Source organism: Hylobates moloch, unplaced genomic scaffold (assembly GCF_009828535.3).
Source record: "Hylobates moloch isolate HMO894 unplaced genomic scaffold, HMol_V3 SCAFFOLD_14, whole genome shotgun sequence".
NCBI lineage: Eukaryota > Metazoa > Chordata > Mammalia > Primates > Hylobatidae > Hylobates > Hylobates moloch.
The window spans coordinates 81396023-81410584 of NW_026652289.1; the positions used below are offsets into that span (position 1 = coordinate 81396023).

General features: G+C 40.8%; 1 protein-coding gene across 7 annotated transcripts in view; it reads left to right on the forward strand.

The window, feature by feature from the left end:
• FMN1 (formin 1) overlaps positions 1-14562 on the forward strand; it is a 434114-nt gene that overhangs the window by 325999 nt on the left and 93553 nt on the right. The gene's annotated exons all lie outside the window — the stretch shown is intronic.

Sequence of the window (14562 nt, forward strand, 5' to 3'; positions counted from 1 at the left end):
CACTAATATCAAGAATTCTACAAAGGTTTTTCCTTTTTACCTATAATTTCACTTCTTGTATCTTTCCTAAAGAAATGACCCTCAACCTAGAATAAGTTTGTATGGATACAGATGTGGCTCAAGCCTGACTCCCCATGGGAATAAGGTAGAAAGGATTTCACTATCCAACTACAGGAGAGTTAAGTGAGCTATGGCATGCCTACCTGATGAAATTTTATATGGCTGTTAAATATGCTTGTGGAGTTTGTGAAATAACAGGAGAATGTGTGCATGATATGTTAATAGAATAAAAGTACAAAAAAAATCTTTATCAAACGTAAGTAAGGCAAGCCCCATAAAATGATGGAGGCGCAAGGAGCGTGATACCGAGGCCCAGACCCTGAAAGAGAAACTGCGCAAGTCTTAGATGGTGACTGTGTTCTGGTCATGGTACCATGACCAATTTGTTTTTTCTGCTGTTTTAAAAATGTTTTTCAAATGTCTTTGTGTGTATATGTTACCTTCCTAATAGTTTTTAGAAGTTAGTCGCTGCTCTCCTCCCAAAGATGAGTTCCCTTCCCCTTCAGAGGCCCGGTACCTCCATGCCTGGGCTGCCTGCCTAGGACCCCTGCCACACAGTCCACCTAGATGTCAGAGCCTTGCAGTATGTGCCTTTTTCTTCTATGTTAACACAACTTTTCTACCTATTGTTTTTGAAATCCCCTACCTCCTAAATCAATCTTAGAAATACATTTCTACTAAAGCATTAAATTATTCTTGACAACGTTTTCTTTTTCAACGAATACATCTGCATTTCTAATGAAATTTCTGGAGTTACCATCTTTAGTTCAAGGGAAGACTTCTCATGGTGGTGATTTTTGTGGGGACCAGTGAAAGGGATGTTTTTGAATAAATGTTTGAATCACTAAACACCCTGTAAATCAAATCATGCCCAATCCATCTATATTTAGGCCTCGTCATGGGTAGGTGATTAATGAATATTTTTCATGCTAATGTCTCGCAGACCAAGGCTGCGTCTGTAACCACATAATCATCACAGTGGAAATTCTGACTCAGCTGTGACGTTTGGTAGGAGGGACCTTTGAATGGTGCTTTAGACAATTCCGTGCAAAGGCTGTAGTCAGTGGCCCAGCTTTGCAAGTCTTTCCAAAAGTCCTAAAGCACACTAGCATGTCCTCACTTGGCCCTGTCACTTCTGCTTAAATTTTTTCACGGAGAATACTCACTCCTGATCATGGGACATTAAGGTGAATTTGATCTTGGGCAGCCTCCCTCAGTGGAGTGAATCAGAATCATGGGATTCCCCTGGACTCCCGCTTCTTGGTGGGTTTATTTTTACGGAACATTCCTCTGGAGAAAGAGGCACCCGCTCTGTAAAGGGCTAGACCTCTTCTGCACATGATCAAAGTAGCCCTAGAGAATATCTTCTTGTATGGAATGATTTTTATGACATGATGGCTTTGGGAGTTTTCTTGAAAAATTAAAGGAAGAATCTTTCTAAGGAGTCCTACTACCCTGAAAGGAAACTATCAAAAACATCCCAGGCAGATAAGGACTAAATCCATTTTAAAGTCACCAAGAAAACAACACTTCCATGGCCTCACTTGATCTTTAGCACTTGACCAGGAAAACTAGAGCTATCTTTTAGGCTTAATTCCAATGACTTCCCCATTTTGGCGCTCTTTCTGTAGCTTAACTTCTTAAACAAGTGGCTACAGAATCTTTCTCCATTTACCTCACGCCTCTCCAAGGTGGCTTTTTCCCCGCACCCCCAGCTTCCCTGGAACTGCTTTTGAGATTACAGGTGACCTCTGTGTCACTAGAATCAGTGTTACTTGTCTGTCTTCATCTCATTTGATCTTTCTGCACAGAGCTGACTGTTCTTTCTTTCCTGCAATTCTGTTTTCCTCTCAGGTCATGTAACTCCAGACCTTCACTTTTCCTACTGACCAGCTCTTCTCCGTTCATTGCTGGCCTCTCCTCCACTGTGCACATGCCCCAGGGTTTGTCCTGCAACCCCTTGTCTTCCTTGGCTGTATTCTCCCCATGGCAATTCGTATTTTGCTATGACTTTAAATACCAATTTTATACCAATGACCTCCTGGCGTGTGTTTCTACTCCAGCCATGAGTCCCAGACTGCAGACTTATATACACTTGAGTGTCTAATTCACATTTCAAACTTAATGTGCTCTAAATAACACCTTTGATTTTCCACCTCGAGCTTGCTCGTGACTCCCTCCCTTACTCTGATTAAATCTCTAGTCAAATAGCTTCACAGTGAGACTTTTCCTAACTACTTTAAGTAAAATTGCAAGCCCCTTATGTCTGTGACACTTTTCCTAACAAGGCTGGTCACCAGCCTTCTCACTGTTCACCTCAGTATGTAACCTGGGATACCTTTGGGGCCCAGAAGCTTTTCTCCCCTACACACACTCTTTCCTTTACACCAGAATCTGAATGCAGAACACTAGTGATCTAAGGAGAGAAGGTCCCACAGCTCCAGACTTGCTACACCACTTAACTCATTCAGATGGCCCGTGCATTCTCATCATGTGTTACTTTTATTCATGACATTTCACCTTAATTCTCTTTCCTCACTGTGGTTGAGAGCTAGCTCCTCCTTGACCTTTGCAGTTCAACTCATAAGTTATCTCTCCTGGAGAGCCTTTCCTGGCTACTAACTCCTGGCCCAATCTGAAATAGAGGCCTATACCCAGCATTCCATCACACCACACTGTATCACAATTTGTTCATTTCCTTGTTTCTCATTATTGCTAGACTGTGTATGTTTTTTGGAGGAGAAATGACCAGTAGGTCTCATTAAATATTTATCCCCAACTTGCAGCTCAGTGGCATATAGCAGATACTTGGTAAGTATTTTGAATGTATGAATGTTTATGGAACCTGGACAGGGATTAAAAAAAAAATGTGTGTCTCGTATCTGAATGAGTGAATGTGAGTGAAAATGGGTGAATGAGTGAATGTCAGTGTACTTGTGTTTTCTCCAGCCCCTTCATCCATCTACATGTATTATACAAACGAAGAGAGATGTTTTTCATGTGTCGGTGTATGTGCATATGTCTGTGTCTACATATACATACATACAGTCATGTGTCACTTAACAACTGGGATATGTTCTGAGAAATGTGTCATTAGGCGATATTGTGCAAACATCATAGAGCGTACTTACACAAACATAGATGGTGTAGCCTACTTCACACCTAAGCTAGATGGTACAGCCTATGGCTCCTACGCTGCAAATCTGCACAGCAGGTTTCTATACTGTTACAGTCCCCAACATTATTCAGTAGAATACTGAGTATAGTTACAGTATATTACAGTACTACTGGCTGTACTATACTGTAACTGTATTCAGTATTCTACTGAATACTGTAGGCAGTTATAACAATGGTAAGTATTTGTGTATCTAAACATATCTAAACAAAGGAAAGGTAATGCCTTGCTCTACAGTGTCACATCACTAGGCTATCAGAATTTTTCAGCTTCATTATAATTTTATGGCACCATTGTTTTATATGTGGTCCATTATTGACAGAAGCATCATTATGAGGTACGTGAGTGTACATATACTACAGCCAAATTCTGTCAAGACACTAATATCCATACTGCACATGTTTAAGTTTCTCTCCTTTAATTGGTAGTTTATTCATTTATTTAGCAAATACCCATGGAACATCTTTCACTAGATAGACATTATAGTAGATGCTGGAAATTTAACCGTAAGAAAAATACAGTTTCTGCCTAATGGGGGAGACAATCAAATAATCATGAAAAGGGGAAAGGTATACGGTGCTGTGACTTTGTAACAGAGGGTCTCTCATCACAGATGGAAGGTGGAAAAGAAATCCTGATGGCCGGGCGCGGTGGCTCACACCTGTAATCCTAGCACTTTGGGAGGCCGAGACGGGCAGATCAGGAGGTCAGGAGATCGAGACCATCCTGGCTAACATGGTGAAACCCCGTGTCTACTAAAAATACAAAAAATTAGCAGGGCGCGGTGGAGGGCGCCTGTAATCCCAGCTACTGGGGGCGGGGGAAGGAGGCGGCTGAGGCAGGAGAATGGCGTGAACCCGGGAGGCAGAGCTTGCAGTGAGCCAAGATCTCGCCACTGCACTCCAGCCTGGGTGAAAGAGCGAGACTCCGTCTCAAAAAAAAAAAAAAAAAAAAAAAGAAATCCTGATGAGTCTTTTGAGCTGAGGTCATAGTGACGATTAAGCGCTGACTAGGTCCTGGTTACTAGGAAGTGGAGGAGAATGGCACAGCAGGAGAACCCCATAATGGTGGGAAGAAGTGAGCATGTTTGAGGAGCGGAAAGAAGGGCCACTGTGGCAGGGAGAGCAGGATGAGGCTGGGAAGGCAGGTAAGACCTAGCGCGTGTAGGGCCTTGCAGGCCAGCTTGAGGGATTGAAGACAACCTCTCAGAGTAATAGAGGTGCCTGCAGGTTTAAGCAGGGGACTGGCATAAGGAGATTTTATGAAGATCACTTTGACTCAGGTATGGAGAACAAATCAGAAAGAGGCAGGGTGGATGTAGGAAGAACAGTTAGGCTGAGACTATAGCAGCCTGGTACTCCTAGAGTTCCGTAGGAGGTGAAACTGTGGGCTAGCCGTGTAAACTTGGGAGACACATCCCAGATATGGTTACTGAAATGTTGACCTGGATGACATTGTCTAGACAGAGAGCATAGCATGGGAGGAGGAGAAGCCTTGTGCCAAACCCTAGAGAACTTTAACATTTAATGACTCTTTATAGGAAGATGAGGCTGCACAGGAAACAGGGCAGGCAGAAGTAGGAGGAAAGCCTACAATGGGGAACACAGAAGCTAAGGGACAAAGTGTTTTACAAAAGGAGAAGTAGTCAAGATGCAGAATCCTGCTGGGTTGTCAGCGAAGGAGATACAAAATGAGGACACTGCCCACAGGATGGGTTAATTAGTGACTTCAGAGTGCTTTCTCAGTGTCACAATGGGGAGGAAGTAAATTTCAATGGGTCATGAAACAAGAAATAGGAAAAAGTGAGTATTGCAAATTTTAAAAGACAGTTGGACTGTGAAAATGATTAGTCTATAACATGATTTGTTTATTAAACATAAATATTAGGAATGTCAGTTATTCAAAGAGTTTGTGAGGTTGCTGTTATTGTTTAGCTCTTCTTGGAAACTAAAAGAATAAAGCTATGTACAGTATGTTATCTAGCCAGCCTTTCTACTGTTTGATTATTTTAAATAGCTAAAGAATATTTTGGCTAGCATTTTACTATTCAGTATACAAAATGCTTTTTTCTTGCATGTTTATTTAGTCCTCACAAGATTTTATGTATCAAGAAACTAAGAGTCAGATATTAAATAACTTTTCCAGCCAAACAGAGTGTATGAAAAACTAAGATAGAATAAATGCATCTTTAAATCAAGAGTAGTTCAAAGGGGAAATTTTTCTTTTTTCTTTTTTTTTTATTATACTTTTAAGTTCTAGGGTACATGTGCACAATGTGCAGGTTTGTTACATATGTATACATGTGTCATGTTGGTGTGCTGCACCCATTAACTCGTCATTTACATTAGATATATCTCCTAATGCTATCCCTCCCCCCTCCCTCCACCCCACAACAGGCCCCGTTGTGTGATGTTCCTCAAAGGGGAAATTTTTCTAATATACCAATTGTTGGTGTATATGTGTAAATATATATACATAGCTGTATACCACAATTAAGAATGTACCAAAGCTATTGTTTTAATTTTCCAAAAGTTAGCACTTTTAATTTAAATGCTTTACTTGTATTTCTCTTATTGAATTGTTATTTTTAGTAGGTATTTTATTTTATTTTTATTTATTTACTTTTTTTGAGGTGGAGTTTCGCTCTTGTTGCCCGGGCTGGAGTGCAATGGCGCAATCTCAGCTCACTGCAACCTCCGCCTCCCAGGTTCAAGCGATTCTCCTGCCTCAGCCTCCTGAGTAACTGGGATAACAGGTGTGCACCACCACACCTGGCTAATTTTGTATTTTTAGTAGAGACGGGGTTTCTCTATGTTGGTCAGGCTGGTCTCGAACTCCCAACCTCAAGTGATCTGCCCACCTTGGCCTCCCAAAGTGCTGGGATCACAGGCGTGAGCCACCTTGCCTGGCCAGGTCTCTTAATAACATTTATTGCTACTTTTTGAAGATTGACTAATATGTTTAATTTCTCAATTACATATGCATCTCAAACTCACTTCCCACTTCTGATTCCTAGTTTAGTAATATTGTAAGTATTATAATGAAGACATAGTTGCACCTAAGATTTTAAAAATTATTTACCTTATATAAAAGAAGTACAGATGAGGCATTCTTCATTTATCTGTTCATTATAGTTCCAGTTTAAGGCTGACTTCCTAATTAGCTTAGCTTTAGGCAGCTTTATTAAGATGAAATCACATTTCACATAATTCACCCATTTAAAGTGTACAATCTGATGACTTTTGGTGTATTCACAAAGTTGTACAACCATTGACACAATCAATTTTTTAAAATTTTTATTACTCCAAAAAGAAAACTTTTCTCCCTTACCCCCTTAGCTGTCACCTCTCTCTCTCTCTTTCTCTCCTAGTCCTCAGCCACTACTAATCCACTTTGTCTCTATAGATTTGCCTACTGGGACATTTCATGGAAGTAGAATCATAGGATGTGTGGTCCCTTGTGATTGGCTTTTCTTAGCATAATGTTTTCAACGTTCATCTATGTAGTAGTATGTACTTGTATTTCATTTGTTTTAATGGCCAAATATTTCATTCTGTGTATAAAGTATATTTTATTTATCCATTTATCAAACGATGGATGGGCATTTGGATTGTTTCTACTTCTTGGAATATACCAGAGCTCTATTCACTAAGTATAATGTTCTAATTAGCTTTTGAGGCATAGACACTGTGTATGTGTAGATATAAAAAGGCACTTGTTTGTCTAAGTCCATGTATGTAGCTACATTATTCTGAGATAATATTTTGACCTGGGTTCCATGTGTCTAAAGCTTGTGTTTTAACTTGCATGGACAACTGGGAATTCGGAGTTTTTTGACCACTTTAAATATAGTGTCTTGCCTTTGGATGAATAGGGTCATTAGGAGGAAAAATTTGGATATGATGTCAGGCGAATCCCCAAACCAAGGTTAAAGAAGGAAAACACCTTTGGTTACATATAGATTTTCCACACATGGGTCATTAATGCACAGTTGTCTGATTTGAGCTGAGAAATGTGGGCTTTGAAGGGCTATTTAGTAGAAAATGGGTCTAGCAGTCCCCTTCAAAATCTAACCTATGTTGGTGTCTCCTTGAATAGATTTTCCCTTTGCCCTCTCCCAGTTATCCTCACCCTGTGATTTCCGGTAATACCACTGGCTACTATTAAACCTGCCAAGATTTAAAATACTCCTGCTATGTAGCATCAGACCTCAAGAACATGAAATAGGTACTTTTTATTGCAGGCTTTTATCATTTGTTTTTGGCTTAAATCAACTTGAAATCTCCCTTTGTGTGGCCTTTTGTATATGGCCTTATAAAAAAGTGTGTACAGTAGATAGCCACAAAGTAGTACCTTCTCATTTGTGCCACGCTTTAATAAGCAAATGAAAAAATATCTAATATTTTATTAATTTTAAGTATGATTTTCCCCTTTCATAGAAGTCCCTGCATTGCCGCTAGCTGAAATAAAATATTGCTGTTCTAATTTTAGTATTTTATTACATTGCATTTCATGTAATTCCTTAGTTTAAGGCCAATGCCATAAGAAGAAAATTGTGCAAGTTACGCTAATATGGAGATTCTGAGTTCTGAATTTGTTTTTACATTTGTTTTGATAAAAGTGTATTTGGGGGCAGGAAGCTAAAAGGACATTCACTCTTTCTAACCACCTCCTCCCACCCCACCACTGCCACTGTTGAACGTGTGAAAAGCACCAGGAAGCGCACTAGACGGTCCTGTTCTTACTAAAGGGATTAAAGTAGAAAAGATGAACATGGAAGGAAATAACTCATAGGTTTGCCTGCAGTTCAAGTTACTAGAAACAATAATTACTACATGCCATACCCATTAAGAAATCTTAGTTGGTGACCCATTCACTATAATGTCTGAGGGCAGAGAATTTAGTCTGTTTCTTTCACTGATGGAACCCCAATATCTGGTACAATTTATGGCACATAGTAGGTGCTCAATAGACATGTATTGAATTGATGTGTTTATTTATTTATTTATTTTTATTTTTATTTTTATTTTTTTTTTGAGATGGAGTCTCGTTCTGTCACCCAGGCTGGAGTGCAATGGCACGATCTCGGCTCACTGCAAGCTCTGCCTCCCAGGTTCACGCCATTCTCCTGCCTCAGCCTCCTGAGTAGCTGGGACTACAGGTGCCCGCCACCACGCCCAGCTAATTTTTTGTATTTTTAGTAGAGACGGGGTTTCACCGTGTTAGCCAGAATGGTCTCAATCTCCTGACCTCGTGATCCACCCGCCTCAGCCTCCCAAAGTGCTGGGATTACAGGCATGAGCCACCGTGCCCAGCCGAACTGATGATGTATTTATTGAATGGATTCCTGTATGATAAACTCCTTAACCAAGCATTCTAGGCTTTTGATCTCTGGCTTCAGTTTGTGTCTCTCATCTAAGCCCCATTGATATAATACAAAAATTTGCTTTAGTAAAAAAATTCCATGTGTTGCTGCAACCATTTTCTGTGGTGGTCCTTTGAGCAGGGAGCTTGTGAAAAGGACCTGAATCTTGTAAAAATGAGGAAGAGGCAGAACTGGCACAGGACTGTGGAGGGGTGGGGGTAAGACTTAAGTAACCAGACAGGGAAGAAGAGAGAACTCTAGATTAGAAAAGCAGATAGCCTGAGAAACCTTTCCTTTCCTCTAAAACTGTATTCTGACTTAACTAAGCCCACAGGTCCTTCAGCTCATACAAAAAGAAACAAGTTTCATATCTTCATACCAATTGCCCACATGCATTTGATTTACAAAGCAATTAAACGTATTTGATTTTGATGAATTATATCTGGGTCTTACTGCTACATTTTTCTAACCTACCTAAGCTTTTTAAGTGGCTTAATAAGCTTTATTCCCTTGTTCTTAGGGGTGAAAAACAAAAAAACAGATAATTCTGACCTTAGCAGCCTAATATCTGAAATATTAAAATAGTCAAGGCCGTATCTTTCCTTTCACTAAAATACTCCTCAAGTGTTTAACCTGTAAGTGAAAATATTCTCCATGTAGTCTCAGTTATTTCACTATGATTGGTTTTTAATATTTCATCTCTGTCTCTCAATGATCACTTAGTAGTAAGTAACTTTGGGAATTAATATATTTTTAATTGCCAAAAATTGTATACAGAGAAAAATAACAGAAAGAGAACCTGGGGTGACTTTGGCTTTTAACTGGAGCTCCTGGCACAGCCCATGCCTGAGGCAACCTTGGTGGTCTAGCAATATCATATGCGAGTCTTCTGGCTGGACAGTGAAGGACATTTGTGGATCTGTCCATGACCTCTCTCCTTTATGCACTGCCAGTCTCCGTTGTCATCATTAATTAGCCTTCAGGTCTCCCATTTGTCTGCTAGAAAGCATCTCGGATAAGCCAAGTCAATAAATTGGAGCAGGCAAGCTGCCTGGCCTCCGGGGCGCATGGCTCTGTGGGGACCGTCGGAGGGCAGCCCTCTCCTTTGATCGTGTGGGGAAGTTTAATTCTTACAGGCCACGTGGGAATCCCAGCCCGTGGGGCTGCAGAGAGGGCCTTGGAGCACAGCAGTGGAGCTACTCTCGTTTGTACTGGTTTCAGTTTCTAATTTCAAAACCGTGAAGCTCAGAGGCCTAGGGGAATTGTTTCCCATTTTGCTTCGTCTTTCCCCAAGACTTTGCCTGCATTCTTCAGTGAATTCTCACAATAGGTGGTGGAACTTCAGCACGGGAATGAAAATCATTATCCCTATGTTCTAAACAGGAGATTTGCACTGTAGCATATTTCCGTAAATACAGCGCCCAGCATCTGTAGCAAATAATCCCCAGCCATGACTCTCTTGCTGTTCTGACTTTGACATGTTTCCCAACCAATTTTAGTAAAACATAAAAATAACAAATAATATTTATGAGCCTGCTTATGAGTGCCAGGCATTCTGCAAATCACTATGTATGTATTATCTTAAATATCATATCATGCCTGTGTTGCAGGGGGTCCCCATTTTGCAGTTGAGAAAAGCCACAGCCCACCTGAGCCCTAGTGGGTCTCAATCCAAGCACAAGCTCTTTACCACCCCCATGATATGGCCTCATAAAATTGGAGCAATTTGATGGGCACCACATGGGCTCTGTCACCACATCTAGCACAAGGGGAGAGCTGCAGTGATCAACCCTGTGAATTCAGGCAAAAGAGAAAGTATTGCTTTTGTAATTGGGGAAACAAGCTCTGCCTTCGGCTTTGCTTTCACCAGGGAGAAGTAACCTTGAAGGAATTATTGTCAGGCGTTTGATTATATCCTATTAGTAAATTGCAGGCATGTTTTATCCTACGTTCATGAAAAACAATTCTATATAAATGAAATTGTTGGAATTTGAATATCGTAGAGGGTTAACTAAATAATTTAAGGAACTCTTCCCAATTTATATTGTGGGAAATTCTAGCTTTTCTTTAACTGTATTCTCAGAATCATAGCTGGAAATAATCAGGAAAGTTTATGTGGCCACAAATGTTCATTGAGAAATGCTAATTCCTTAAAGCAGATGTCTTTGCCTACCTTCAGAACTACCCAATCAGGATAATCATCTTTGTTACCTTGCTTATGATTCATGGGATAAGGTGGTGGACATTTCTGGGGGTCTTTAAAATACACTCAACCCTTTGAGATCATCTTGGGACACCTCACCGTGTTTGAGGAGTACAGAGACGGTGACCCCTTGGTGCAGGGGAACGAGTAGACAAGCAAGTCACATTGCATCTCTGGAAAGCCCACTTGGAGTCTGGGTCAACATTGCTAATATGGATGTATCTATATTTTTTAGACAGGGTCTCACCCCGTGAGACTAGGCTGGAGTGCAGAGGTGTGGTCATGACATATTGCAGTGTCGACCTCCCTGGGTTCAGGTGATCCTCTCACCTCTGCCTTCCGAATACGTGGGACCACAGGTGCACACCCCCATGCCCAGCCAATATTTGTATTTTTTGTAGAAACAGGGTTTCACCACTTTGGCCAAGCTTGTCTCAGATTCCTAGGCTCAAGTGATCCACCTGCCTTGGCCTCCCAAAGTGCTAGTATCAGAGGCATGAGCCACTGTGCCAGGCCAACATTGCTGATTTTATTTAAACTTTCCTACACGTGAGAATCTAGTTAAGATGAAGAAACCTTTTTTCTTCATCTACTTTTCCCTTTCTTCCTTTCTTTCCTTTCTTTCTTTTCTTCCTTTCCTTTCCCTTTCCTTCCTTCCTCCCTACCTGTCTTCCTTCTTTCCTTCCTTCCTTCCTCCCTTCCTTTCCTTTTTTCCTTTTCCTTCCTTCCTTCCTCTTTTTCTTTCTCTTTCTTTGTCTCTTTCTTTCTTACTCTCTCTCTCCCTTCTTTCCTTCCTTCCTTCCTCCCTCCTGCCTTGCCTTGCCTTTGCCTTTGCCTTTCTTTCCTCCTTTCGTTCTTCATTCTTTCTTTCCTTTCTTGTCTGTCTGTCTCACTCTATCACCCAGGCCAGAGTACAATGGTATGACACTGCAGCCTCAAACTCCTGGGCAGAAACAACCCTCCCAGATCAGTCTCCCATGTAGCTGGGTCTATAGGCATGCACCATCATGCCTAGCTAACTTAGAAATTTTTTTTGAGAGACAGGGTCTCACTGTGTTGCCAGACTGTTCTTGAACTCCTGGCCTCAAGTGATCCTCCCACCAAGGCCTCCCAAAGCACTGGAATTACAGGTGCGAACCACGACATTCAGCCAAGATAAGGAAATCTGATGCTTTGGCCAGATACATGGAGCTCTCTAGAGAAGTTTGGGGAGAAGTAAATGAATCCGGCATGATGACTTCTCAGAGATTAATTTATGGACTTTTACATAAATACATATAATTAAAGGTAAAACATAAACACTATGCAGAAGGTAATAGAGATGTTTGAAAGGTGCAAAAACATTGGATTGAAAAATGCTTTACAGCAATGTTAGCATCTCAGATAAGCTTTTTAGGATGAACAGGACTTTGTCAGATATTGTTGAAAGAATGTATGGCCTGAGAGCAGAGCAGAGAATCACTTGAATGAAGACATGGAACTGGGAATGCCGAATAATATAATTGGAAAACATTGAACAGCTTTGGTTTGGTTAGTCAAATGCATGTGGGAAATAGAGCTGAAATATGCCATAATGGAAAAGGCCTTAAATCCCAGGCCCCGAAGTTTGAATTTAATTGAATTCCTGATGAGAACCCATTAATAGTTTTATCTTCTTTTGTACCTTTCCCCCTTTGTTTTCAGGGGACAAGATTGCCTTATAATTCATAGAGACTAGAGAAAACTTAAGCTTCAAATTTGACTCTTGATCTCCTCTGCCTCTTAAAAAAACATAATCCAACAAGATGCTTCCCCACTATTCTCTATCTCAGCAAATGGCACTTCCAGCAACCCATTGCCCACCCCTTTACCCTTCCATCTGCTTCAACCCTACCTTGACTGAATCAGCAAGACCTATTTGTTACACCTGCAGAATATATCCCAGCTCTATCTACTCTCTCACTCCTTGGATACCACTGTAGCGCAAAGTGTCCTATTTTGAGAAAAGAATGGTAGTGGGAAGGACATACTTACCATTTGGCCACAGATCCATCTATTTCCAAAGAGGTGAAGGGTAATCTCATAATAGCAGAGAAGTTATAGTTACTGTAGAGAGGACAAAAAGGCTTACAAAGAAAGGAAAAAAATGTGGAAAAAAATGAATGTTTTAAATGATTATTTGACTGGATTTATAGAATTTGTTCTAGTTGTTTCAAGGTAAGATTTGTATTTTTTCAATAAGGTAAGTCATTTAAAAAATTAGTCTTTGCATCCCAATGGACAGGATTTCCTAGATAGCCTTGGAATGGTTGTCAGAATAGCTAATAGCAGATATTCTAGATAGCTCTATAAAACCTCTTTAAGAAACAATGTCAACAGATAGAGCCTGAATTTAGGGACACCTGTCCTGTGACCTAGCATCCCTGTATCATGAGAAATCCATAGATACCTCTGAAAATGTAGGTGATTCAGACCTTGACTCAGAAAATGACAAAGGGTTCCCTCAAATTGTACTTTCATTTTCAGCAACTTTTTTTTTTTTTTTGAGACAGAGTCTTGCTCTGTTGCCCAGGCTGGAGTGCAGTGGCACGATCTCGGCTCACTGCAAGCTCTGCCTCCCGGGTTCACGCCATTCTCCTGTCTCAGCCTCCTGAGTAGCTGGGACTACAGGCGCCCACCACCACACCCGGCTAATTTTGTTTTGTATTTTTAGTAGAGACGGGGTTTCACCATGTTAGCCAGGATGGTCTCGATCTCCTGACATCGTGATCCATCCGCCTCGGCCTCCCAAAGTGCAGGGATTACAGGCGTGAGCCACCGTGCCCGGCCTTCAGCACCGTTTTATAGTCCCCAGGGTTGTCTAGGATTTCTGCAATCTAATTGTCAATATTGCAAATGAAAGGTGTCAGATAACTAATTTCAGAGAACATCTAAGTGGTGTCTTTTGCATTTTCTGTATTTCTGAACTGACATGTTTATTGCTTTGCCTGCAGTATACGTTCTGAGATGCTAGTTTTAAATATGCCAAATTATTGGTTAGGAATTTCCCAATGTAAATAAGGATCTCCTTCCCAACCTCCTTCTTCCAAAATACCTTACCTGTGTGTTTATAAATTCCTCCAAGATCTGTAGTATATGTTTCTCTATTTTGTGAACCAGGTGGCATGATATCTTTATGGTGAAATCCAGTGCTTTAGTAATAGGCTTTTGGACAAGAACATATCTTATTTCCAGCCATGGTCAACAGATAAAAGTGATTATGACTCAGCTCTAGCTTTGTAGAAACGAAGCCTTTCTCTTCCTAGTGCATGCTGTAACTGGCACAAACACATAGGAACCTTGGGGAGATGCCTCTTGCCTGGGTTAATTGCCTTTTGTGATGGTGAACTATGAATTACTGTGGTTTCCATGTAGACAAATCGTAACTATCCAATAAGGTAGGTCATTTTTAAAAAGTCAAGTCATCTCAGACTTGATTATCAAAAAGTACTCTATTACAAATTTTAGATAGTCTATCTGAAGTAAATTATATAAAATTATTTCCCATGTGTTAGTAGAGGATTAAAGGGAAGGATAGGTGAACGGGAAGCATGAAGAACTGACAGGGTCCTCCCCAACCTGGTCTTAGTTCTCATGTTGGGATGCATGTGTCACCCTGGCCAATCACTAGGTTGGTAGTTCTAGACAACTTGGATGCCTGAGAATTTCTGCAATATATTTTTCAAGCTCTACTTTTGGAGTATGAATCTGAGGAGGGCTGAGGCCCTTAATTTCATGAGA